Source organism: Adiantum capillus-veneris, chromosome 25, assembly GCF_014529385.1.
Source record: "Adiantum capillus-veneris isolate H3 chromosome 25, ASM1452938v2, whole genome shotgun sequence".
NCBI lineage: Eukaryota > Viridiplantae > Streptophyta > Polypodiopsida > Polypodiales > Pteridaceae > Adiantum > Adiantum capillus-veneris.
In genome coordinates this window covers 47,439,118-47,465,577 of record NC_140955.1, presented here as the reverse complement: position 1 = coordinate 47,465,577, position 26,460 = coordinate 47,439,118, and positions in this window count along the sequence as shown.

Below are 26,460 nucleotides of genomic sequence, written 5' to 3'. Positions count from 1 at the left end.
CAATCTATCTGCACATTGTACTCTTTTTGCCAAGGTTGCCCCAACATCAGTGGGTGTTGTGTGCTTTCATCCTCCACCACATAGAATGTGTGTGGGTAAATATATTGATGTATTTTTACATGCAATATAGTCCATCCCAATGTTTTCAATGGGTGTGATGTACTACTTTCCAGCACTTGAGGAGTAGGATGAAGTTGACCTGTGGATTTGAGCTGTTGGTATAATCTGTAAGAGATCAAATTTTCTTGAGCTTCAGAATCAAGCAATGCTATCAATTTAACTTGATTGTTGCCCACTTTGACCGCAATTATTGGCTCCACTGTGTCTTCATCTAACTTCATCAGTCGAATGGCATTGATCCGCAATGGTGCTCCACTTTGTTGTTGTTGTCGCAGAAGTCGTCGTTTTGCAATGCGTTCTTTTGCTTCTGCTTGAGCTTCCTCTCATACTTGCTGTTTTTCCTTCATTCGTTGTTTTCCTTGATGAATTTGTTGGAGCATCTCCTATGTGAGTGGTAGATGATATTTCTTCAGTCGACATCCACTAATCCAGTTTGGCATTTCTTCACTTGCTAATGTAGCAAGCTTGACAGCTCCACTTTGTGATAGATCACTAATCACAAATGGTCCAATCCCTTGCTTTTTAAGTTTCTTGGCATGTTGCTTCAAAGTATAAACAAGTACGTAATCACCTGTTTTGAACTCTTTAGTGCGCACATGTTTGCCAAAGAATTCTTTTTTTCTTCTCTTTTTAGCATAGATTGAAGCTACAGCTCTCAAGCGTAGTTCATCTAGATTTTCAAGATCATCTATTCTTGAAGAGAGATCATGCCCTATCCATTCTAAGTGTTTTGCTACTCATAGAGTTGGAATTAAAAACTCTATGGGTAGTATAGCCCCTGGGCAGTCACTTATCAAAAGACCCCTATATCACGTGCATTCAAGAGGTAATTAATAATACCCCAATATACATACTATTCTTACACTATGATTCTATTTAAAAAACCCCCACCCCCCTCTGTATGTATACATTTTTATACATTTTGGTCTTTTAATAATCCTCTCCGGTTAACTCACGTAATATCATACACATTCTAAAAAGTGACCGCCCCGAGAGTATAGCATTTAGGCCAAACACCATGTTGTACGGTGTTGTTCCTATCGATGTTTTGTAAGCTACCCTGTATGCCCATAGTGTTGAGTGTAGCTGCTGATCCCAATTTGTTCTTGATTCTGACCCTATTTAAGTTAGAACCGTGCATAGTGTTTTATTTGTGGCCTCAGCTTGTCCATTGTCCTGTGGATGGTATGAAGCAGATTTCCTATGTATGACCATGAATTCCTCTAGAAGATATTCCATGACTTCATTGAGAAAATGTGTCCCACGATCACTGACAATTTCTATGGGCAACCCGTATTGTACGAAAACATTCTCATACAAAAATTGTGCAGTGGTGCGGGCATCTGCTTTTTGCGTTGCCTTGGCTTCGACCCATTTTGTGAGATAGTCCGTATCCACAATAATATATTGGGTATGGGTGCCATATGCAGGGGGTGAGATAGGTCCCACAAAATCAATGCCCCATTTTGCAAATGATCTTGCTCCCATCATTGGCAGTAGTGGCATCTCATCTCTTTTTATTGGCACCTTGGTGCGCTGACATGCGTCACAACGCTTTACAAACTCTTCAGCATCCATGTGCAATGTAGGCCACCAAATTCCTATGGTTAAGACAATTTTTTCCGTCTTATCACCCGAAAAATGGCCTCCACTTATTCCGCTATGTGCATGTTCTAGAATCAGTAGGTATTTGCTTTCACTTGCACAGATTCTAAGTTGATTGTCCTTTCCTCGCTTATAGAGTTGGTTCCCAATGAACTGAAAGTCACGAGCTTCCACCTCTAAAGCTTTTTTCCGTGCTCTTGTGATGTTCTCAAGGAACATCCTGGTGGTTAAGAAATCAATGATATATTGACTCCATGCAGGTGCAATGTTTACCTGAAACAATGTCACGTGATCCCCTGGTCGTTTGGCACTACATATAGTACAACTGGTAACATAAGAATGTGAGTCTGCATACATAGTTGGACAATAAACCCCTAACTGTTTCAGTCTTTGGTGTGTTTTCACTGTTGAACAATGAAATGCACAATCCTGAACATGTGCTTCGTCAAGGTAGCACTCGAATTCTTCCCGATTTATACATAATCGTAGGATTTGGTCCGATCCAAGATGATACAGCTGTCCTGCTCAAATGGAAGTTTTTTGTTTGTCGAATTGTTTGTTGTTTGGATCTGTATTCCGTGTTATCAAACCCACTTCCAAAGGAAAGAATGCTAACAATTTCCTGAGACCATTTGGGTACCATTTCAATATTGAAAAGATAAGCATCTGGTATGTCATCATCTACTCCTTCAGGAGCTTCCCCGTTGTGTATCCTTGAAATATGATCCGCTCGTAGATGGGTTTTACCCTTTTTGACCACCACTGTGAAGTCAAACTCTAGCAATATAATAAACCAGCGTTCAATTCTCCCTGTACTGCATGGTTTATTTACCAGATACAAAAGAGCTTGATGATCTGTGAAGAACACAAATTTGTTTGCGAGCAAATAATGCTGAAATTTCTTTACAGCATAAATCATTCCTAACCCTTCCCGCTGTCGGCTCGCATAACAAACTGGAAAATGCATTGTTCCGTCTCCAGGTTGAGCCAGAATACTTCCAATGGCATATGTAGAAGCATCAATGTGAACATGGAATATCTTTTCCCAATCTGGTGCCTTCAGTACAAGTGCTGATATAAGGTTTTCCTTCAGCTTTTGGAATGAAGTTTCACACTCCTCGGTCCAATCGAAATTGACTATCAAATGATACAAAGGTTGTGCGATAACCGCGTACATGTATATGAATCTTCGATAATATCCACAGTGTCCCATGAAGGATTGCACTTGTTTTGCATTAGTAGGCCTGGGTAGGTCTACAATGAATTTGATTTTGTCTACATTAGGAAAATTTTGAACTCATTTTTGGGCCTTTTAACAGTGCCACATCATCAAAGTTGTACAAAAGAAAGCAACCCGGTAGACCTCTCTAAATATTGATTAGAACCCCATGATATGACCTATCATTGGAAAGTTCTTGAAAAATGGATTCTAAAGAGCCAAGGTCCGAAAAGTTTGGATGACTTCTATGAAAGTTATGCCATTTTTTTTTCAATCAGCCAGGTTTTTTTACCGTTACGGTAATCTAAAATCACCTTTTTCTAGATCTACATGAAGGCAATATCCGATGGATGCATGCTATATATATCAATAGATAGAATTTGAAGAGTAAATTCCAAATATCCAACCTCCGACAAGTTTGGATCTTATTTGCAAAAAATTTACCGATCCCCACTTTTTGAAAGCTATGCCACATCAACAATTCTTACAAGGCCCGTTTTTGAGTCCAAACTTTTCCTAATGAGGTCAGTGGTTATGCCATTTCTTGAGGCAATGTGTCCTAAGATGCGGCCTTGCTTAACCATGAATACACACTTTTTCGGGTTAAGACAGATTCGATATGTCCTGCATTTTTCAAAGACCTTTTGTAAATGGTCAATTTGTTCCTCTCGTAGAAGAGAGTGTACACAAAGATCATCCATGTAAATTTCTAAGAATATTCTTAGGTATTCCTTGAATGCGTGCGTCATTAACCTTTGGAATTTAGCTGGGGCATTAGTTAGGCCAAACGGCATAACTCGATACGCATAAATCCCCCATTCTATGGCAAACGCTGTTTTGTCTTGATCCTCCCTTGCTATTGCCAGTTGGTTGTAACCTGAAAACCCATCCAGAAAGGAATAAGCCCGTTTCCCGGCCACCCGCTCAAGTACATGTTCTGTGATTGGCAAGGGATAATTATCCCTTATGGTGGCTGCATTTACCTTTTTGAGGTTTACACACACTCGCAATTTTCCATTCTTTTTGGGCACTACCACAATGGGTGACACCCAATCTGTATGTTCGATTTCATAGATAAATTCAGATTCCATCAGTTTATCAATCTCTTCTTTGATTCGTTTAGCAAATGTGTCATTATATGTATAAGGACGTTGTTTGCTAGGTTTTACATCTGATTTCAAAGGAATTGTATATTGGCATATCGATGGATCAACTCCATTGAGGTCTTTATACGACCATGCAAACACATCTTTATACTTCTTGAGAAGTTGTGTTAACTATTCTTCTTCTTCAAGCTCTAAATCGTTTGCTATATAGACCGGCTGAGGCTTTTTACCTGGTTCTGCAAGGTCTATCCTTTTTGCATTTTCTGGCCCATCGTAAGATTCTTGGTTGATTCTTTCCCTGGCTGGTGGAGTCATGATGATTTTTCTGTCCTAGATAGTAAATTTCTGATAGTGTGATGGTACATTCATGTTCCCCTTTTCTGACTCCCCTTTACCGTCACTATCTTCTTCAGTAGTCCATAACTCTCTTAAAGACAGTTTCAGTTCTTGGTATTTCTCTTTACGCTCCAGTTTGGTCCACTCTTGGTCTTTTGTTGTTTCTTTTTTGATTTTTGAGATTTTTGTGATTTTATTTCTGTTTTAGTTGCTCGTTCCTGTTTTATTTCCTCTCGCATTCTTTCTTTTCGATCTTTTGAGAATCTTCCTGATATGTGATCTTTTACACAATCCTCTGCTTTTGCAAGCATCAAATAGTGAGTTTTACCTTTTATCCTGGGCATCAGGTTCTCTCTCGCTTTGTTTCCTGCTTGTTTCCTCCTATAGCGTTCCTGGCGTCTAGGGTGTTGATTAGAAAAATCATAAAACTAATCGACTATTGCAAATGTATGCTCATACTCGATTCCGCACGAAGTGACAATCACTTTTTCTAAGAGTCCTAGGGGCTTCTCCATGAACCCATTTGCCAATTGCAATTTCATTATGGTAGCCCTCAAAGGTGGTTTTCCCCATGTTTTCCAGATTTCCTTGGTGGCGATAGCAACTCCCACTCCACTGTCAAGAATAGCTTTGGAAATTACTCCTTGGAATTCTACTGGTAGCGTGGTGTTTCCATCTTCTCCCTCGCAATACTCTCCAACCTTGTTTAATGGTACCGGCCTAGTGTTTAATTGAGGCATGTCCTGTGATCCCTTCCTGTAGCTTCAAGGTGGGGTCTTTCACTCCAAATTTTTCTAGGCATTTACCTACTGTGGTCCACATGTTTGGCCGTACTCTTAGGAGTTCTGCTAATATGATTGTGCATGCCACCGGAGTGGACAACAACTCAATCAATCCTTGCGAATCCATCACTTTGTTAGAAGAAAGTCTTTGAGATGGGATTTCTCTCACTTCCAACTTGGATTCATACTCTCCTAGGTAAGAGGGTAAAGTTTTCAGCGAGTCTAGTTGGCTGTGCCCAGAACTAATTGATCCTTGGTCTCCCCCTTGTGAATGTATCTCAAAGTTTATTTGTGATCTCGCCTCAAATTCTTCAATAGGAGGTAAGGTTACCTTCTTTTCTTTTCTTGTGCTATTCATGTGGTTACTCATCCTATTAGCCTCGTTGGCCTCACGGATTTGCTTCCACAGATCGTCTAGATCGTTACAGTCCTTACCCATTTTAGGTTGAAACCCATCACTTGCCTCATCTGTGGTATTTGGCACTATAATAGGCTCTCCTCTGGACTCATAGGCATTAGTGAGTCTTTTCTTTGTTTCTACTTGTTCCTCTAAAGTTGGTTGAATAGGGGTTGGAGCTAGTGCCTTATGCCAATTTGCAGGTTTACCCAGCGGGTCTTCCATCAATGATTGAGCTGTTTCGATCATCTTTTTGCACATTTCCAACCTCTATTTTTCTATTTTTGCATATGGACAAGTCATCCACCTTTGCTCCTGGGTTTGGTTCTTTTTGAGTCTAGCTTCATAAGCCTTCAGAAGCGCATCCAACTGCTCATTTACCTTGTTAGCCAGTACAGATCCTTCTGATCCTGCACTTTTGGGCTCTGCCTAAGGGGGAAACTATGAATTCAAGGAAACTCAAGGGTCGTTGATACAAAAATTCAAGGAAATTCAAGGGTCGTTGATACAGAAATTCATGAGGGGGAGCATAAGGTCTCTCTCTCACATATCCCTTGTTATAATAACATTCCTCGATCCCATGGTTTGTCCATTTTTGTTCAATAGCACACCACTTGGGCTGTTTAGCCTGGGGTTTGTTGGCGTACAAGTTAATCTTTTTTAGCACTTCATCTACAAGCTTCTCCTGGTTTACAACTACTTCTCCTTTCGGTGCTGTCTTAGAAGACTTGCTTCCACTTTGTTGTGAAGACGAATCGTCATCAAGTTCCTTGAACTCCCCCTCTTTGTAGACCGCACAATTGTCCACAAGGTAAAGAGCCTCCTTGTTCAGCTCATTCAATGTCGTGCTCCTCTTCATATGTAAGTCTTTCTGGAGATCCGCATTTCTTAGTCCTTGAATGAATATCAGCATGAGTCTGGACTGAGTTGGCAGTTCTTCAACAGGGCAGAACTTAACATATCTTTTTAGTCTTAGTGATGTCTTTCGTATAGATTCTCCATCTTTCTGTCTGAATTTATGGATTTGTGAGACGATATTATGAGCTATCCCCCTTTGTGAGAATTCCTCGATAAATTCGTCAAACACTTCCTCCATAGACTCAAAGTCTCTATGCTCTACAGAGTCAAACCAAGTGGCAGCATCATCCTCTAGGGTTAGTCCAAACCCTGCAAATTGGGTAGGGAATCCTAACACCTCTTCGGCTCTAATTACACGCACAAAGGCTGCTACATGATCTCTTGGGTCTCTACTTCCTGTGTATTTCTTGTTTACCCATTTTTGCACTTGAGAAGGTCTAATTCTCCGATGGTCTACAAACCTCATCATTGGATCTCCACCTCCTAATTGATATATCTCCTCAGGTCTTCTGTAATAGGCTGGTTCCTCTTCCAGTGGTTCTCCTAAGCCATAGTTTCTAACAGTTCTCGTTGGAGGTGGTTCATCTCTTTGAACTCGTTCTATGGGTGGTCCTCCTGGCTCTATTGACCCTTGAGTCTTTGGCTTACTCTCTCCTTGATACTTTGAATAGAGGGGTGGTTCTTGCAAATCCCTTATCCCTCGTGCGGCTTGATAACCTTCTCGGTTTTGGTCTTGTTCCAATGTTGCACTCTATCGAAGCCATGCCTGCAATGATGGCTGGTTTACTGGTTGGTTTTGGTTGTTGAATGCTTGCGATCGGATGGAATGTGAGGTAGCGTCATACTCATCTGAAAAAGGATTCGTCGACTTACTTGGGGTGTAGGTGGCTCTTGGCACTTCTTCAGGGGCATGTGCTGATGTTCCTGTACCTGTTGCCCTTTCTACTTCCTCTAGGAGAATACGTTGGTATTCTCGCCCGTCTCTATCAACAAAAACTATACCCTTCCCCATGGCAGTTTCATAAGAGAATAAGTAAAGAACCTTGTCTTTGCTTAATTCATTTATGTATGGTTATTCATTGCGAAAGTAAGCTACTATACACTCACTCTCATGCTTGTAGATTCCCACGTTCTCGTTATAAGTTGGAACCCTTGTTGTTTTCTTATCATACATAGAAATAGCTTCGGGCCGATCAATGTTTGGTGGCAGTTCTTGAGCTTCTGAAACCATTTTCCCTTTCACCACATTATCTCCATATCTATTGTAATCTTTAGGGTTACTAACTATTAGATAGTGGTTCCCTCTTTCATCTCGAAATCTATCTCCATCATCATAGACTTGGATTATCTCCAGTCTCTGAGCTGGCCTCTCTTCGATACAAATGCACTTGCGTCCTCGATAGTCAGAATAAACTTGGGCTCCACGAGAGTTAGTTCCTTCTAAGAAGATTATAGTGAACTTGGCCTGGTTCAAAGGATTTTGGGAGGTACTCCCTCCTAGCATTGGTCCTTCACCGGAGAAGCCTCCTGGTTGTTGACTAGCCATCATGTAAAAAGATTTGTCTGACAAAGTGTCAGTATCACTCCCTTCCTCAATGATTGGTGTTTATGGGTTTAGTCGTGCCTGTGTTACACTCTCCTCGGTGGCAACTACACTAGCTTGGTCTCCTGCTACTTTTTGGTCTCTTGGAATGTGTCTTCCTGATCTCAAATTCATCAAACTTACCTCTTAAACAGCCCTTTAAAAAAAAAAAAACCTCTTATTTGAGAAGTTCTGCTTTTCGTGTCTTTTCCTTGACCTTCTCCCTTGTATAGTTGCAATTGCTAGTTCCTGCTTTCTCAGAAAATATTTAGCCTCTGAAACTTCATCAAAATATGAGCATTCACATTAGCCATCCACAATTGTTAGAACTAGTCAATCGATCCTCAATCAATGACTGTATGCAAAGGTTATGCACTCTGTGGGTAAGTCCCAACTTTTCACACCTATTCTGGCAATTGGACTCGTTGTTTAAGTCCAAATCTTGATTTGACAAAATATTTGGGATTTCAAGGTTGACAAAATGTCTTTGGAACAGTTAGTTTCTCTTCTTGAGCCCAGATCTAGCCTCAAGTCTTTATACGCGTATAAAGACTATTGTGGCAGAATTACACCAAACTTGGTCCCTTAGTTGACTTTACAATACTGAACAACCCTATGATGTCAGTTCCCAAATCTAGTGTTATCCTAGGAGATGAGTCTTTATACGCGTATAAAGACTTCTGACACAGATTTGACCCAATTTTGTTTTGGATGTTCCCTACACCCTAAGGAACTCCTAGATCCTCTTAGTTTCTGTTTTCACCCCTTTTGGTGTCAGTTATGAACAATTCAAGTTGTTATCTAGTCTAGGTTTGCCTTTTTTGCACTTTCTAGCCCATATGAATTTCAAAAGCAATCAAATTTTGGCTAGGTACTTCTTTTCTGCCTTAGAACACTAGGGAATATTCAGTTGCTCCATTTGAGCCAGATCTGTTCAGTAAGTCTTTATACGTGTATAAAGACTTTAGCTGAGTTTTTGGTTAGAATTAGAACACAAGCATCCCCAAGTCTGTAATCACTGGGTTTCAAGGACTTTTAACAATTTTTATGCAAAATATGCTTAGAACCACAAGTTTTTCTCTTTTTCTCATTTTTGACACTTTGTCTTTTGGCTTTTGGGTACTAAGGGTTGGTCAAAACCCTAGTCTCAAAGTGTACTTAAGGTAAAACCCTCTTTTTGAACACCCTGGTTTAGTCAGATTTGTCAAATTTGGTCTCAGATGCCCCTTGAGACATTATATGCGTATAAAGTCTCTGTTCACAGAATTTCAAGTTTTCTTCACAGAACTTTTGCAAATGCCCTCTTATATGCACAACAGCAATCAGTCATGAAAAAATGTCAACAAGAACCTGTTTATTGCATTTTTAGCCTCAAAATAAACTTTCAGAGATCGTGAATGCAAACAAACACGTTAGCAAATAAGTAATCGTTGAATAGCTCTAGATCAAAATCAGATCCCTTACCTAAAGCTACTCCTACACATCATGTGGGGTTTTGCATTTATGAGTAGAAAAACGCTTCACTGCCACACACAGACTAGTAAGCCCTTTTCTCTCCGATACAACTATTATAAACTAACTAACTATCAATCACGAAAGACCTAGGCGAGACACACACTCCCTCTAACCTCTCTTTGATCCTTAGTTCCTATCTAAGATACAAGGAAAATTGGCGAACCAAATGGGCTTTTACCTCGTAGGATTAGTCAAAGGTCACCTACTTAGGGCTCTCGTCCTCGGCAACGGCGCCAATGTTGTCGTGCAAAAACACTGCTCGCAATCGCTAATACAATGAGAACCAAGCCAACAACAAGTTGTCAACCTAGGACGGAGTTGATCCGCAGGCGCATGGAAACAAATAGTTGATTATCACTCAACTATTCGACCTTCTCTAGACAATCACTACCAAAGGAAATCATTCTAAAGCACTGTAATCATACTGAACTGCAATCTTTCCTACAACACTTCCGTTCACCGAAACAAACATTGTCGATTCGTCACGAAACTCAAGGATCCTACTCTACACACCTAGAGGACACTTCCCTGAAGTTTCTAACCTAATCCACAACCCGTAAACATATGGTGCAGAAATCGCATATAAAGACAGACCGAAATTTACAGGTCGTCGAATCTGGAAATGTTTAGTCCTAAAGTGTAGTTCTACTCGCCCCCCGTGAACGCAATGACATAAAGAAATCACAAAACGGACACACGGATAGAGAGAAAACTCACTCGGAAGCTCACAGAAGAGCTCGTCGCGAGGAGACTGAAACCACTCGAGCTTGGCGTCAAAGTGTAGCTCTCGCCGTTGCTAACACGATGGCATAGTCACTTCCACAATGTAGTAGTCATAGCATGCAAGGGGAAGGGAAGAAGAACTCTCTCACTCTCACACACAGTACGCAGTCACCGTATGTTCAGATAAAACCCCAAAAATGATTAAAATACCCCCCTAGGTTTACAAAAGATTGGATTTTATACCTCAGCCTTGGAGGTGTCATCTCATCAAAATGAATTCTACTTCCTATCAGGGGTGTTGTTGAGTAGCAAATACAATGACATATGTTCCGAAAATTATCTGGAGCCTGAAGATATATACATTTAGTAAGTCCTTGGGATGTTGAACTTCATCTTCAATGGGAATGGTTGGAATCATTTGTATGGGAATTATGTCATGTCCATCTTCATTGAAAAATTGAGTAGATATATAGATATTCACACACACATCCATTGTTGTTAATATTTGAGTCCACTCAAATGGCTCAAACAAATGCTCCGAAAAGCATTCAGGTGCATATGCTTTGTCTATGCAATCCCGTTCTAAGATACATTCTTTTCGTTTTAAACTTTCGTTTTCTGAGGCTCCGCACATCTAAATAGGTGTGTCCTTGTTTAACCAATATGGAAGCTTTGATTCAGTTGAAGAGACTTAGTCAAATTCTTGAATGGGTGTTTTCATGACATCTCTATAAGTGTGATCTTTCAAATTAACCCTCTTCAAATACAGGTAATTGTTTCTCTAATCTTGAATGAGTTGTACTTGTTGCATGAATGGCCTTTCTAAGATGATTTCATAGTTAAGTTTCTTTGGAAAGTCCACCATCACAAAAGTATGTTGATAATCAATTTTGAGAGGAACTAACAATCACCTTTTCAAGCAGTCCTAGGGGTTTTTCTATGTGTCCATCAACCAATTGTAATTTCATTCCAAATTGTCTAATGGCCGGTTTTCCCTGTGATTCTCATACTGCTTTTGTGACTTTGGATATGCCAGCCCCACTGTCCAGTATTTCCACGGTTTCTACATCATTATATTTCACCAAAAGGGTTGTATTTCCTTGTTCCCCTTCGTAGTATTCTCCGACTTTGTTCATAGGGACGGCTCTAATCTCTTTGTTATCCATTTCATGTTTCAATTTACCCAAATTTTTTGCAATTAGCCTTGTCATCCCCACCTTATTCCAGATTTTTTGTAAATCATTCCATAAATATGGTCTAATTTTTTAACAGTTCTCCCAAGATAAGAGTACATTGAATGGATGTTGACATGATTGAATGGATTTTCTCCACCTCGAGGGTTTGTTCCGCTTTTTTTACCTGAGTGGTTTTGCACACTATGGACTAATCTTCGTTGTCTCCTAAGTAAGAGGATAGCCTGATGCTTCAGAGCTGCAATCCCCATACAATGGTTGTATATCATTGTCCATATCAGGAGGTAAATTTTTTAACCAAACTTCCTCTATAGGAGCTGACTTCAAAGTTATGCTCCCATCATTAATCTCTCTCATTTTTCTCCATAAATAACCTGGCTAGTGTTCCTCCACGAATGAAATTCCATTTAAAGCATCTTTACTACGAGGCACTATGAGTTATGGCTCTTTTGGTTCAAGGTGGGGTTCTACCACCACTTTGGATTTCTCTTTATTGGTTACTACTGCAAGCTCAAGCTTGGGTTTTTGTTTTTCCAACATCTCTTGAGTAATTCTTACCAAATTTTGGTAAGCTTCAAGCTTAGCTGCTTCTATATCTGGAGAAGGATAGTTTTCCAATTTGTTTTCCATGTTTTGGCCTACTTTAAGTCTCACTTGGAAAGCTTTCAAGGCCGCATTGATTGGCTCAAAAATTTTGTCTACCAAAATTGATCCTCCAGATTTTACTGTGATTTCCTTGATTTCACTTTCAGTTTCGTTTACTTTTTCCTGGAATAGTTTCTTGGCTTTTTCCTCAATTTCATCCTTTTGTTTTTGTTTTCTCATCTCTGACTTCTTCTTTTCTTGGTTTTTTTAGAGGAATTTTTTAGTATTCTTTGATTCATCAAAGGAGTTATGTTTCTTTTTCTTATCCTAGCCTCTAGTGTGATCACCTTAATTGGAACAATAGGTTCATGCATCCCGCTTCAAATCTCTTCTAAAAAGTACCTAACTCTCCTCTTCTTCAAGAGTACTTCCTTCAAATTCAGGTACACATTCAAGTACAAATTCAATTTCTATTTCTGGTTTAGGTTCAAGTTTAGGTTCAATGTCAAGTTCGGTTTCAAGTTCCTCTTCCAAAATACTGAAGAAAGATTCAAGGTATGATGCAAACTTTCTAGCCATTATACACTATCTCTTGAGTATCTCCAACAAATCTGCATGTAGTTGAAACACTTGGAGACCTGATTTAGACTCAATGTGCCAAAACAATTGATTTTCCTGATTTTCGAAGAGCTACTAGGTATCACTTGGACTACATTCACCACTGCTTTTCCCTTGTTTAACTGAATTTTTGAACAGTCTTCAAGGAAATGTCCACCTTTTTTGCAACATTGAGTACAAAGAGCTTCAACTAGCTTCATGTTCTTGTGAGGTTTTGGGTATTCATTTTTCCAATGATCATCTGTGTAATGTATCTGACCCCGGCAATAACTATACCCATTGATAAATTAAAAACAATGTAATTTTATTGAACTTAAACTGTCCAATTTTGTAAATTTTTGGATTCAACCATAGAGAATAGATGTGTGTTGTCAATGTGTGGCCATTGTAGTCCCCAAGACGGGCTTTCCAACCCACCTAACGTCGTCCAAAAGAGAGGCTGAATGTGCAATCATTGTCGATTCATCACGAAACTCAAGGATCCTACTAAACACACCTAGCGGACACTTCCCTGAATTTTCTAACCTAATCCACAACCCGTAAACATATGGTGCAGAAATCGCATATATAGACAGACCGAAATTTACAGGTCATTGAATCTGGAAATGTTTAGTCCTAAAGTGTAGTTCTACTCGCCGCCCGTGAACGCAATGACATAAACAAATCACAAAACGAACACATGGATAGAGAGAAAACGCACTCGGAAGCTCACAGAAGATCTCGTCGCGAAGAGACTGAAACCACTCAAGCTTGGCGTCGAAGCGTAGCTCTCGCCGTTGCTAACACGATGGCATAGTCACTTCCACAATGTAGTAGTCATAGCATGCAAGGGGAAGACAAGAAGACCTCTCTCACTCTCACACACAATACGCAGTCACCGTATGTTCAGATAAAACCCCAAAAATGATTAAAAGACCCCCCTAGGTTTACAAAAGATTGGATTTTATACCTCAGCCTTGGAGGTGTCATCTCATCAAAATGAATTCTACTTCCTATCAGGGGTGTTGTTGAGTAGCAAATACAATGACATATGTTCCGAAAATTTTATGGAGCCTGAAGAATTAATTACATTTAAGCTCATCGTGTGAATAGTACAAGAAAAATAGGATTTCGGATGCGGTTGATTTGCAGGTCAACAATATATGTGTACATAGCCGTATGAGTTTTGAAAGTGACTCTGTAAAAATTCATATAAAAAAGTATGATTTTTCCAAGCTTGAATGCTGATGTTTTTGGTTGTTCAAGACTCCAAAATATGGTTTTTAATAAGTATTTTCATTCGTGCTTTATAGCTTGTGAATCGGACTTGTACATCATGAGTTATGAGTATCCGAAGCGGGCGGTCTCAACTTAGAAGGTGATTCAAGGTGCATGAGAGAAGGGAAACTAGGCCAACTTGGGGGTCTAAGATTAGAAGTGCTAAAGTTTTGTGTTTTTGGAGATAGCCAAGGTGATAAGCTTTGAGCCGTGTACTATGGTGCGTCATTCGGTGACCGGAGCAGAGGTATGCCTTGGGGAAAATTGTTTGAGAAGTCCTCTCATGCTTTGGGAGAAATTTTTGGGGAAGTTGGGAAGCGTGGGGAGAGTTTCCATGTGGCATGGAAGTAATCCCACATTGGAAGAGGAAAGGGGAAAGTGGAGGGTACATAGGGCACTTTGGGAGCCCATTATGGTGTATCAAAGGTGAGAGGAGATCTCTCAAGGCTTGGCGATGGGGGCTCGTGGGCTCATGGGGGACGGGATGGTGAAATTTTCAGTCCATATTAGTTGCCCAGGTGCTTGCCCACTTTTTTTGGTCCCTGGACACTTGCCCCCACCCCATTCCTTGGTCAAAGGGTCACCGACAGGTCATTTTTCACCCAAAAAAGGCCAAAATTGGACCAATTAAAAGGTGCCCAAGGAGAGAACCATGTCGGCTAAGAGGAGAGAGAAAATCCCTTGGGATAAGAGCCAAAAAATCCCCCTTTTTAATAGCTACAATTCTCTATAGACCTACAAAAAACTTCTAGAGACCTCATTTTTTAGCAAGAAAAAGGACACCTCCATGTTCGAGCGACCATAACTTCTACGTTTCTTCTCTATTTTTTTCTATGGATACTCTACAAGCATCTCTACAAGAGGAGCTTTTTCATGATGTCCTTTGTTTCTCTTGATTTTGAGTGTGTTCCATGCTTGGAGGGTTTTTCATAAATCTCTACTGGTGTTTACCACATGTGTTTTTGGTCGTGCAATAGATCTTTGTTCCGATGGTGTAGCTCCTGCAAGGCTATAGGGGAATTAATTTTCCTTCTTGTCTGCATGCTAACAACGTGTTCATTTTCCAACCCAAAGTCATCAAATGTAGCTGAATGTTCTTGGAACTCATCCGTGGCATCATAATAGAGTTCTGAAAAGACTTGTTGAGCTTTTAGTAAGTCCTTGGGTTCCTAAACTTTATCTTCAAAGGGATTGGTTGAGATCATTTATATGGGAATTATGTCATGTCCATCCTCATTGAAAATTTGAGTAGATATATACATTTAGTAAGTCCTTCGGTTGTTGAACTTCATCTTCAATGGGAATGGTTGGAATCATTTGTATGGGAATTATTTCATGTCCATCCTCATTAAAAAATTGAGTAGATATATACATATTCACACACACATCCATTGTTGTTAATATTTGAGTCCACTCAAATGGATCAAACAAATGCTCCGAAAAGCATTCAGGTGCATATGCTTTGTCTATGCAATCCCGTTCTAAGATACATTCTTCTCCTTTTAAACTTCCGTTTTCTGAGGCTCCACACATCTAAATAGGTGTGTCCTTGTTTAACCAATATGGAAGCTTTGATTCAGTTGAAGAGACTTAGTCAAATTCTTGAATGGGTGTTTTCATGACATCTCTATAAGTGTGATCTTTCAAATTAACCCTCTTCAAATACAGGTAATTGTTTCTCTAATCTTGAATGAGTTGTACTTGTTGCATGAATGGCCTTTCCAAGATGATTTCATAGTTAAGTTTCTTTGCAAAGTCCACCATCACAAAAGTATGTTGATAATCAATTTCAGAGGAACTAACTATCACCTTTTCAAGCAGTCCTAGGGGTTTTTCTATGTGTCCATTAGCCAATTGTAATTTCATTCCAAATTGTCTAATGGCCGGTTTTCCCTGTGATTCTCATACTGATTTTGTGACTTTGGATATGCCAGCCCCACTGTCCAGTATTTCCATGGTTTCTACATCATTATATTTCACCAAAAGGGTTGTATTTCCTTGTTCCTCTTCGTAGTATTCTCCGACTTTGTTCATAGGGACGGCTCTAATCTCTTTGTTATCCATTTCATGTTTCAATTCACCCAAATTTTTTGCAATTAGCCTTGTCATCCCGACCTTATTCCAGCTTTTTTGTAAATCATTCCATAAATATGGTCTAATTTTTTAACAGTTCTCCCAAGATAAGAGTACATTGAATGGATGTTGACATGATTGAATGGATTTTCTCCACCTCGAGGGTTTGTTCCGCTCTTTTTACCTGAGTGGTTTTGCACACTATGGACTAATCTTCGTTGTCTCCTAAGTAAGAGGATAGCCTGATGCTTCAGAGCTGCAATCCCCATACAATGGTTGTATATCATTGTCCATATCAGGAGGTAAATCTTTTAACCAAACTTCCTCTGTAGGAGCTGACGTCAAAGTTATGCTCCCATCATTAATCTCTCTCATTTTTCTCCATAAATAACCTGGCTAGTGTTCCTCCACGAATGAAATTCCATTTAAAGCATCTTTACTACGAGGCACTATGAGTTATGGCTCTTTTGGTTCAAGGTGGGGTTCTACCACCACTTTGGATTTCTCTTTATTGGTTACTACTGCAAGCTCAAGCTTGGGTTTTTGTTTTTCCAACATCTCTTGAGTAATTCTTACCAAATTTTGGTAAGCTTCAAGTTTAGCTGCTTCCATATCTGAAGAAGGATAGTTTTCCAATTTGTTTTCCATGTTTTGGCCTACTTTAAATCTCACTTGGAAAGCTTCCAAGGCCGCATTGATTGGCTCAAAAATTTTGTCTACCAAAATTGATCCTCCAGATTTTACTGTGATTTCCTTGATTTCACTTTCAGTTTCGTTTACTTTTTCCTGGAATAGTTTCTTGGATTTTTCCTCAATTTCATCCTTTTGTTTTTGTTTTCTCATCTCTGACTTCTTCTTTTCTTGGTTTTTTTAGAGGAATTTTTTAGTATTCTTTGATTCATCAAAGGAGTTATGTTTCTTTTTCTTATCCTAGCCTCTAGTGTGATCACCTTAATTGGAACAATAGGTTTACTTTTTGAAGAGCTACTAGGTATCACTTGGACTACATTCACCACTGCTTTTCCCTTGTTTAACTGAATTTTTGAACAGTCTTCAAGGAAATGTCCACCTTTTTTGCAACATTGAGTACAAAGAGCTTCAACTGGCTTGATGTTCTTGTCAGGTTTTGGGTATTCATTTTTCCAATGATCATCTGTGTAATGTATCTGACCCCGGCAATAACTATACCCATTGATAAATTAAAAACAATGTAATTTTATTGAACTTAAATTGTCCAATTTTGTAAATTTTTGGATTCAACCATAGAGAATAGATGTGTGTTGTTAATGTGTGGCCATTGTAGTCCCCAAGACGGGCTTTCCAACGCAGCTGACGTCGTCCAAAAGAGAGCCTGAATGTGCACTTTAGCTCACATTTAAGCTGACAATTTTCTTTATTATGGTAAAATTGAAGGGTTAAAGGGCCGAGCACTCACCTAACAAGTGTGAGTACATGCATAAAAGGCCCCAATTAACTAAACTAGAATTGAGAGAGCCCCCTCCTCTTGCAAACATGCCTCCCACCACCTGGAGTTCACTCCAGTGTGCATGGGAGCTCCCCTAGCCTATATAAAGACCCCCAGCCCCTTCACAACACACATTGTATTCTCAGAGATCTATTTAGGAGGAGGAGACTCTGCTGAAATACACTCACGCATTTGTGCACATGCACACACACATACTCGCACACACTCACTCATGGAGTTAGAGGAGGTTCATGCAAGGCAACATGAGGCGATGAAGTGACGAACTACGATCGACATCGTGAAACTTGTGAAGCGGGAAACCAAATGTAATAAAATGTTAAATTTAGCATCTACACATACTCTTGCACGCTTAGGAAAACACATACTGTCTCTCTTCAAAATCCATAAATTTTCTCTCTCTAGAAATTCTTTAGGGTGACCTCGTTAAAGGATACATAGAGTTAGGATAGCTCACTTGATGGTTTCTTCGCTTGGCATTGCAGAGTCAAAGTGGATGTGTTGACATCTCTCAGGCACCAATCTTAGACGGTCGAGGACGCTTTGGGTGGTATCAACGCATAGGTTAAACCTAGGTTAACGATACAATGTAGATAGAAAGGCATTATTTTAATATCCATTGTTGTCTGCCTATGATTTCTAAATTACTCTATTGAATTGATTTCATATTCTATGTATATATATATATATATATATATATAGCATGTTTCAGGATTAGCATTGAGGCATACATGTGATTTCAAATATTCAACACCATGTATCTGACTGCGTTTCGATCAAACTACGAATTTCAAGAAAGTAATCTTTCGAGAAATAATGATACTAATCTTTCTTCTACTCGCATTTCTAATTATGGGCAACTTGCAATGTATTGCTTCATGCTAGTTTCACAATCCCTAACAGACTCACCTTACTTCTATTTGAAGCTATAGATTTGAGCTACAGTATTATGCTTGATCCCAAATTTGGAACATGCAGCTACAAATCCTTGAGCCAATGTATTTAAATCCATGATTGACCTTGGTGGAATGTTTTGGAACCATGTCAAAGATTTTCCTTCTAAAGCCATTCTAAATCCCTCAAATTGAGTGTGGAAATCAAATATGCATTCTGCTCTTAGCACTTGCTTGAAGCTTGCTAGGTGGTCATATGGATCCCCAGATCCACTGTATTTGTTGATCCATTTTTAAAAATCAGCTGGTCTGACACGTTGTGAGCAGGATGGAAACACACACAACGCCTCTGTAATCACCCGACACACACTCTTGAGATAATACACACACACACACACACACACACACTATGGGGCACCACTCGGCCTACACAACCCACGTGGCCGAGATAGGGAACACACCGATGGAGTGAGAGAAGAGAGACTCTCCATTTTCCCACTCAACAAAGACACACACACACACATACATCGGGCAAATAGCTCACACAATATGGATAAAATATGTCAGATACAATTACAAATTTGAGCAGAGGCTACACTCATAGAAGAAACTTACACAGCCAAAACAACAAGAAAAAGCAAGGAATTTGACAAAATGGACAGTACTATTGCGTCTGGAACGGCCAAAAACTCCAGTCTACAATATCAAAGTGCTCAAATCCGACCTCGAATGAGCAGTTTATGGCCAAAACAAACTCCAAAAACAGCAAAAATTGAGTTGCACCTGTTCCTCCTCTTCTCTCCACATTTTTTTTTGTTTTTTTCTCAGGTTTTTCAGTGTCCACACTTCACTTTATCCCTTGGTCACCTTTGGCCTTTTGATTGACCTCAAACGGACCCCAAACAGGCCAAAAACTGGCCAAACAGTGCGTTTTTGTTACCCTTCTACATCCATCAGCACACCTGGCACTTCAACAATGCATCCCGCAATCACATGAAGTGCCCCCCAAATAAAATTCTTATGATAAATTTTTTGCATAATCATCACAAGAAAACATTCCCGTTGTGTCCTCGCTTACCACGTGCAAGTATTGACCCCATTCGATATCCTCACGCCACAGGATGCCACTTGACGCACCTTCTTACCTCATGTCATCGGACCGCTGATAGATTCCTTGAGAAGTTTTATGCTCTACCATCTCTTCATTATCATAAAAAACGCACTGATACTGGTGACAATGAAAATCAATGTACTATGTACACACGCTGTCCTACTTGTACACATATGGGCCCCACATAACCACCTGGCTCTGGAAAATGGGCAATTCTTTATTGGATGCACCATGCATGTGTATGTATATATGCGCCATCACTTCTTTCAAAAAACTCCTATCATAATTTTCCCATCCCTTAGCCTGCTAGATCATTAATGATTAGCAGAGCAGCAAAAAGAGATACGAGACTCGCTGTATCACAGGTCTCCTCATCCCTCATCGACATTACTTGTTTTGCAAGCAGCTCATCTTGCTCCACCATCATTAATCTAGCATGATATAATTTAAGACACAATCCATTTACTCTTGACTTATGTAGAATTCCATTCAGGTTATCCAACTGATATGTACGATTTGGAAAACACTCAACTACCTTGAAAGGGCCTTCCCACTTGATTTGAAACTTCTTTTGGGATGTCTTATCCAGCTTACTATTGTAGCGCAACACCAAGCCATGTTTCTTGATACCCTTACATTTGAACTTTTCATTTATCTTTGCTAAATCCTTATCTTGCACCTATCCATAATGTTCCAATGCGCTCATCCTATCGAGGTGAACATCTTGTAAGTTTAAGAGCCTCTCTTTGAATGCATCATTGGATTGCCCAAGCAGATTTTCTAACATCTTGACCGTAGGAAAATCTACTTCCACAGGCAATAGTGCTTCCTTTCCATATACCAAATGAAATGGAGTGAACCCTGTACCTGTCTTCACCGAAGTACGGTAAGTCCATAATGCACTAGGCAATTCCAAATCCCAATTCTTTCCTTGGTTCTCTGTCACTTTCAAAAGAATTTGTACCAACTCACCATTGAGTCTTTCATTTTAGCCATTACATTGTGGATAATAAGGAGTGGTATGTTGGTTCCTAATCTTCATCTTCGCGCATAAAATGTTTGATAATTTAGCTCTAAATCATAGCCCTTTATCCAAAAGTAGTTCCAATGGCACCCCAAACTTGCAACATATTTCATCGTACACAAATTTTGCCACATCCTTTGCAGTGATTTGTTTAACTTATGTAGCCTCTTTCCATCTAGAGAGATAGTGCACTGTAATCAAAATATAGCTTTTGCCCCTACTTGTGATAGGTAACATGCCTATAGCATCAATCCTCCACTTTTCAAACACATCAAACACCATAATGTTTTTTTTGTAGCTCTGGCTTTAACACTCTCTTCCCAAATGCTTGACATCTATTGCAAGACATACACCAATTGGTGAACATCCTTGTGCAAACTAGGCCATACATACCCTTCTTGCAAGACCTTATGGAATATGATCTTCAAAGAAAAATGTTCGCCACATATGCCTTCATGATTCTCTTTCAACACTCTATAAAGCTCCTCCTACCAAGGTACACGTCTCAACATGAGATCAGCCCCTTTCATATACAAGACATCACCAATCAGTTTGTACTTGGATGGTCTATGCACAAAACAATACTTCTTAATCTTTTGAATGTCCTTTGGAATGATTCCTGTTAGCAAAACTCCTCTTGTTGAGCCAAACTTTCCCAGCCATGATAAAGAGGTAAATTAGTCCTTGATACAAGTAGCTCCCCAATTATGCTTTGAGCTGCTTCATGTGCCTCTCCATTTAGAGCACGTTCAATGTGTTTGATGCTCCATGCCGCTTGAACTTTTTTTATAGGCCTTTAAAAATGAAACACATTTCCTCCAATGAGGTGTTCTTGCTCTTCCACACACCCAAAACTTGCTTCACAACTAACAAGTCATCATCTTTTATGCTCAACCTTCTAATCCCATGCTTCAAAAAAATGTGTAATCCGTTTTCCAAAGTAGCATATTCAGTCTCATTGTTACTATGAGCATCCAATTTGAACCCTCTCTTGCATACTAGCTCCCCCTCTGGATCATAAAGTGCTATACCCCCTGAAGCCGCATCATGGCTCTTTTTGTATGAGCCATCAAAGAACAACACATGTGCATTATTGATATGTGGCACTTCTTCAACTACCTTTCTCCCCACCTCTTCCTCAACAAGAAGGGGATTCTCCTTGTAAGTCAAGAAATCAGCTAGGGTAGCTGTTGTACTATCTTCCACTAAAAAAGAGAACCCAAACTCTTGTAACTCAATTACCAATTTCTTGATGACATTTGACATGTTAGTTCCATTAATTAATTCTGGCAAAAACGCGTTACTCGCGTTAAGAAAACAAAAGGTCGTGGTAGCAAGTAATGATGAAATCATCGACAAGCAAATATTACACTGGCCATCACTAGCTCTACTTCCAACAATTTTCTTTCTTCTACCAACTTCACTCGGCTTGCACAATACAATGGCCTCATATAATGGCTACCTTTCCCCTTTTGCAATAGCATGGAACCAATGGAATCATTCCCTACTGATGGATTTACATAAAACACTTGCTCTCTTGAAACACATGGATTTACTCTCTTGAAACACTTCTTCACACTTGTCATCCCATTGCAATGGATCATGCTTTGCCACTTGTTGTAATGGACAAAGGAGCTGCAAAGACAATGGAATAAATTGCGACATGTACTTCACTTTGTGTATAAAGGTTTCCAACTACATTGTTGTCTTAGGTCATGGAAGGAGAATAATAGACTTAGCCTTTTTTGGATCAGCCTCAATGCCATTTTCTGCCACCATATGGCCCAATTACTTCACCCTTGGCTGTGCTAGATGATATTTCTTTGGATTTAGTTGTCCTCCACATTCATCATATCAAGCTAACACCATCTGTAGCTTCTCATGGTGTTCAACCCTACTGCCGTAGACACAAAAGTCGTCCATAAAATCTTTAACATAACTACCAATGAATGGTGAGGCTTCCATCTGCTCTTGACCCATCCTTCTTAGCCTTTGACACACTCGCTTAGCACCTTCCTTTGTCTCTATATGCATATCTTCCCCTTTGAACCCTCTAATCTCTTCATATGAAGTAACAAAAAAATTAAGAAAACTACCCAGCATGTGCAAATATATCTCCTTCTCCATAGCTAAGAGGTCTCCACTGATCATTTGTGTCATCAATTCCTACTTCTTTAAAACTTAAACCTTGGTTTGCATCAGCCCTTCAATCACTTCATAAGTCCCTTCACTTTCATCTTCAATCTCATTTGCAAATGCGAGTAAACCAGACTCATGGATTTCTTTGTCCATTAAAAGAAATGCAACATCAACATCTCATCACTACTGCTAGTAGTACTATCACTGTCCTTGTCAATCACTGTGGAATATTCTTCATCACTAGAATCATCCTCATCTTCATAAAGTTCCTCCAATACTTTCCTTGTGTCCATATTATATAGCTTCTTAGCACCTCTCTCTCCATAGAGGCTAATCGTACCACGTTGATAGACCGCTTTTGGCGTGTACAAAGTAGCATTTATATGCATGGTCATATGTAAAAAATATGTAAATACATGCATTTGGGAGCTTTGTGAAGTGGTTTCAAGTTCTAAAAAAGATGCAACGTGTACACATTGTGAATAGTCAGTTTCGCGTGCTAGCAGTCGGACACATGTACATGCCCGGATAGGGTATCGGGGCCTTGGCTAGGTGACTTATTTTGGATCTAGAGAATGTTTTTGAGCTTTCTAGAATGTAAATAATGCAAGAAAAAAGTATGGTCACTCTCATCCCGCTCGAGAAGTTTGGGACATGCAGTAATTGTCTATTTACGGTGCCAGATTTGCGGTGATGCATGCACCGCCCTAGAAGTAGTCAAAAATACAATGTGGAGATGTGTCAAAGTGCTTTGGGTATCAAGGATCAATCATACAAAATCTGGTGAATTTTGGAGTCCGTTAGGGGTTTTTCCCACGAAAAATGCCCGTCGGGGGTCAAAACTGGGTCAAAAAAGGTCAAAAAATTACCAAAAATGGTGTGAAAAGTCTTAGCACTTTCACCTCTCTATGTGGGGAAGGAAGCAGGGTGCTACAAGTCATATAGTGCAGTCCCATCATGTTTGCATCCTGTTTTTGAGTGTGTGGAGGAGTAAATGAGAGCTTTCTCTCTTCAATTTTGCACTTGGGAGAGTCCATGGAAGTTCTGAGGTTTCCATGGATGTGTGTGTGCAAGGAATTGAGGGAAGAAGGTGCGGTTTTTTGCAAGACTATGTGACCCTGTATCGGTGCCATTAGGGTTGGCGCTACTCCAAAGAGTCCAACAGAGTGGAGTTTGGTGAAGCTTTTGCAATGGTTTGAGAGAGGCCTTTCGTGGCTGGAGTTTTTGAGTTTATGATGGTTTTTCTTGTAAATTTTGGTCACCATCAAGTGCGATTTCAAGTGTTGATCAACTCCACTCACCTTGTAGTGTCTGTGTGGAGGCAAGGGCCTATAGGTTGAAGTGTTTGGAGTTTGAATTGAGCTTGTGGGTAGTATTTTTATTGAGATCTTGAGTGGTGGTGGGTGTGGGTTGGAATTAAAGTAAATTTTTTTTGTGGTTTTGAGTTATCTAGGTGTGTGAGTGTGCGCACGATGTCTTTTGGTCCATCATCCTTTGGCGATCCCGCTGGGGAGCGGAATTTTTTTGGTTGTGCAACCAAGTGAAGCGGTTTTTTTGTGAAGTTCAAGCTTCATTGGGAAAATTGGTGGTTTGTTTGAGGTGCAAGACTTCAATTTTTGTGGAGTTACTCACGCAAGGGAGAAGCGACTCTGAAGAGATGGCTTATAGTCGGCCAGTGTTCACAGGGAAGGAGGATGTGAAGGACTTGGAGTGGCATACGCTTGGTATGCATATTGTGAATGACGAAGCAAAGATTCATGTATTTCCTCTTGCGCTCAAAGGAGAAGCTTGCGAGTGGTTTGAAGGTTTAGAGGAAGACAAGAAGAAAACATGGGAGGAGGTGAAACTGGCAATTTTTTATAGGTTTGAATAGAAACTAACCACAACAGAAGCAACGACAAAATTGAGAGGTTTGTAGCAAATGTTCATGCTAACTTTAAAGAGTTTTTGCAACACTTCAAAGGACTTTGGATCCAATTAGAGGCGGCATCCCAAGTACCTCTAGGGGATTTCTTTAAAGTGCATCAGTTTATGGATTGTCTCCATCCAAGTGTAAGGGATAAGGTTGATCAAGAGGAGCCTTCTACATTTGAAAGAGCTATGGAGATTGCCGAGAGCAAGAGCAAGAAGCTCAAGAGAAGGTGGGAGCAAGGCATGGCACACTCTTAGCCATTTGTGGTGCAACCAATGGTCCCTGTGGCAATGGATGATAGAGTGGAGTGAGTGGTTCAAGGTCCAGATCCCGTTACGGCCCGGGTTTTGCATGACCTTTCCGGTCAGTTGCAAGAATTAAAAATTAACATAATGAATAGGAACCAAAGAGAAGAGTGGCCAGCTGGGAGAGGTAGGGGACAAAGGCTACAAGGTAGATGCTACAACTGTGATGAAGAGCGTCACTACACCCCTAATTGTTTTGAACCACCAAGAGAGAGAGAGGAGGGATATACCCCTTATATGGATGGACATGGTCGAGGGAGAATAGAAGAAAATCATCAAGAGTGGGCACTAGAAGCACCACCGCCGCAACAACAACCGAAATCGTTGCCTGGATATGGAGAAGGTAGAGCTATTAACATCATTACCCTTGAGCATCAAGATGTGGATGTTTTGGCCAATAAGAGAGCTACGCATGACAGGGAGAAAGAGACAGAAGAAGAGAGGGAAACAAGAGCAAGGAAAGGAAAGGCTAAGGTAGAAGGAAAACCAGAGAGGAGCAAGAGGCGGCAAAGAAGGAAAATTCATCCAAAGACTACCTCCTTGGCCAAGGTGTTGAAGACTATGATATTGTCGATGACATACAAAATCAAAAGGAAAATATATCTTTTGGTCAGTTGGTGGCTTTGAACGCTAAATTGAGGAGGCAGTGGACCAAGTGTGTGAGTGCGCGGCTTCCTTTTGAGAAGGAAAATCATCAAAGCATGGTGTCATCTTTGAGGGTTGGTCACCTGGTGGAAAGGACTACCTCCTTGGCCAAGGTGTTGAAGACTATGATATTATCGATGACATACAAAATTCGTCCCTTTGAAAATTCGTCCAAAGGACTACCTCCTTGGCCAAGGTGTTGAAGACTATGATATTGTCGATGACATACAAAATCAAAAGGAAAATATATCTTTTGGTCAGTTGGTGGCTTTGAACGCTAAATTGAGGAGGCAGTGGACCAAGTGTGTGAGTGCGGGACTTCCTTTCGAGAAGGAAAATCATCAAAGCATGGTGTCATCTTTGAGCGTCACTACACCCCTGATTGTCTTGACCAGCCTGGGTACCAAGAGTTGATGCTATGTTAGGAAAGAAGACAAAAGTGCAAGCATATGTGTATGGTGGTGCCTAGGTGTGTGTCATGACCGAGGCTATCATGAAGGAAGCAGGCGTTAAGATGTCAGTGAATGCTTTGATACGTATGAGGATGGCCAACCACAAAAAGGCAAGGTGTCTTGGAATAGCTGAAGATGTGAAGATAAAGGTCTTAGGGATTGAGTGCTTGGTTGATTGCTACGTGATATGCAAGCAGGTGAGAATGCTTATCCGATCATTTTAGGGAGGCCATGGCTTATAACCCTTGGTGCTAAGAAGGATTGGGGCACGGGCTTGATCACCATCCCTGACAAAGAGAAAGGAAGGACTATTGTCTACAACATGAAGACACACGAGAGCCGTACACAGACCCTAGCAGAGATGCAAGATATAGATTCGACAGAAACCACGCCATATGATAGTGATGCTTCGTCTACATCATCATAAGAAAGTGTAGAGGAAGGATTGATGCAATCATGTCCTGATATTTTTGGGATAAGTTTTGAAAAGGAAGCATTGGTGCATGTTGTGAAGGTCAAGGAGCAGA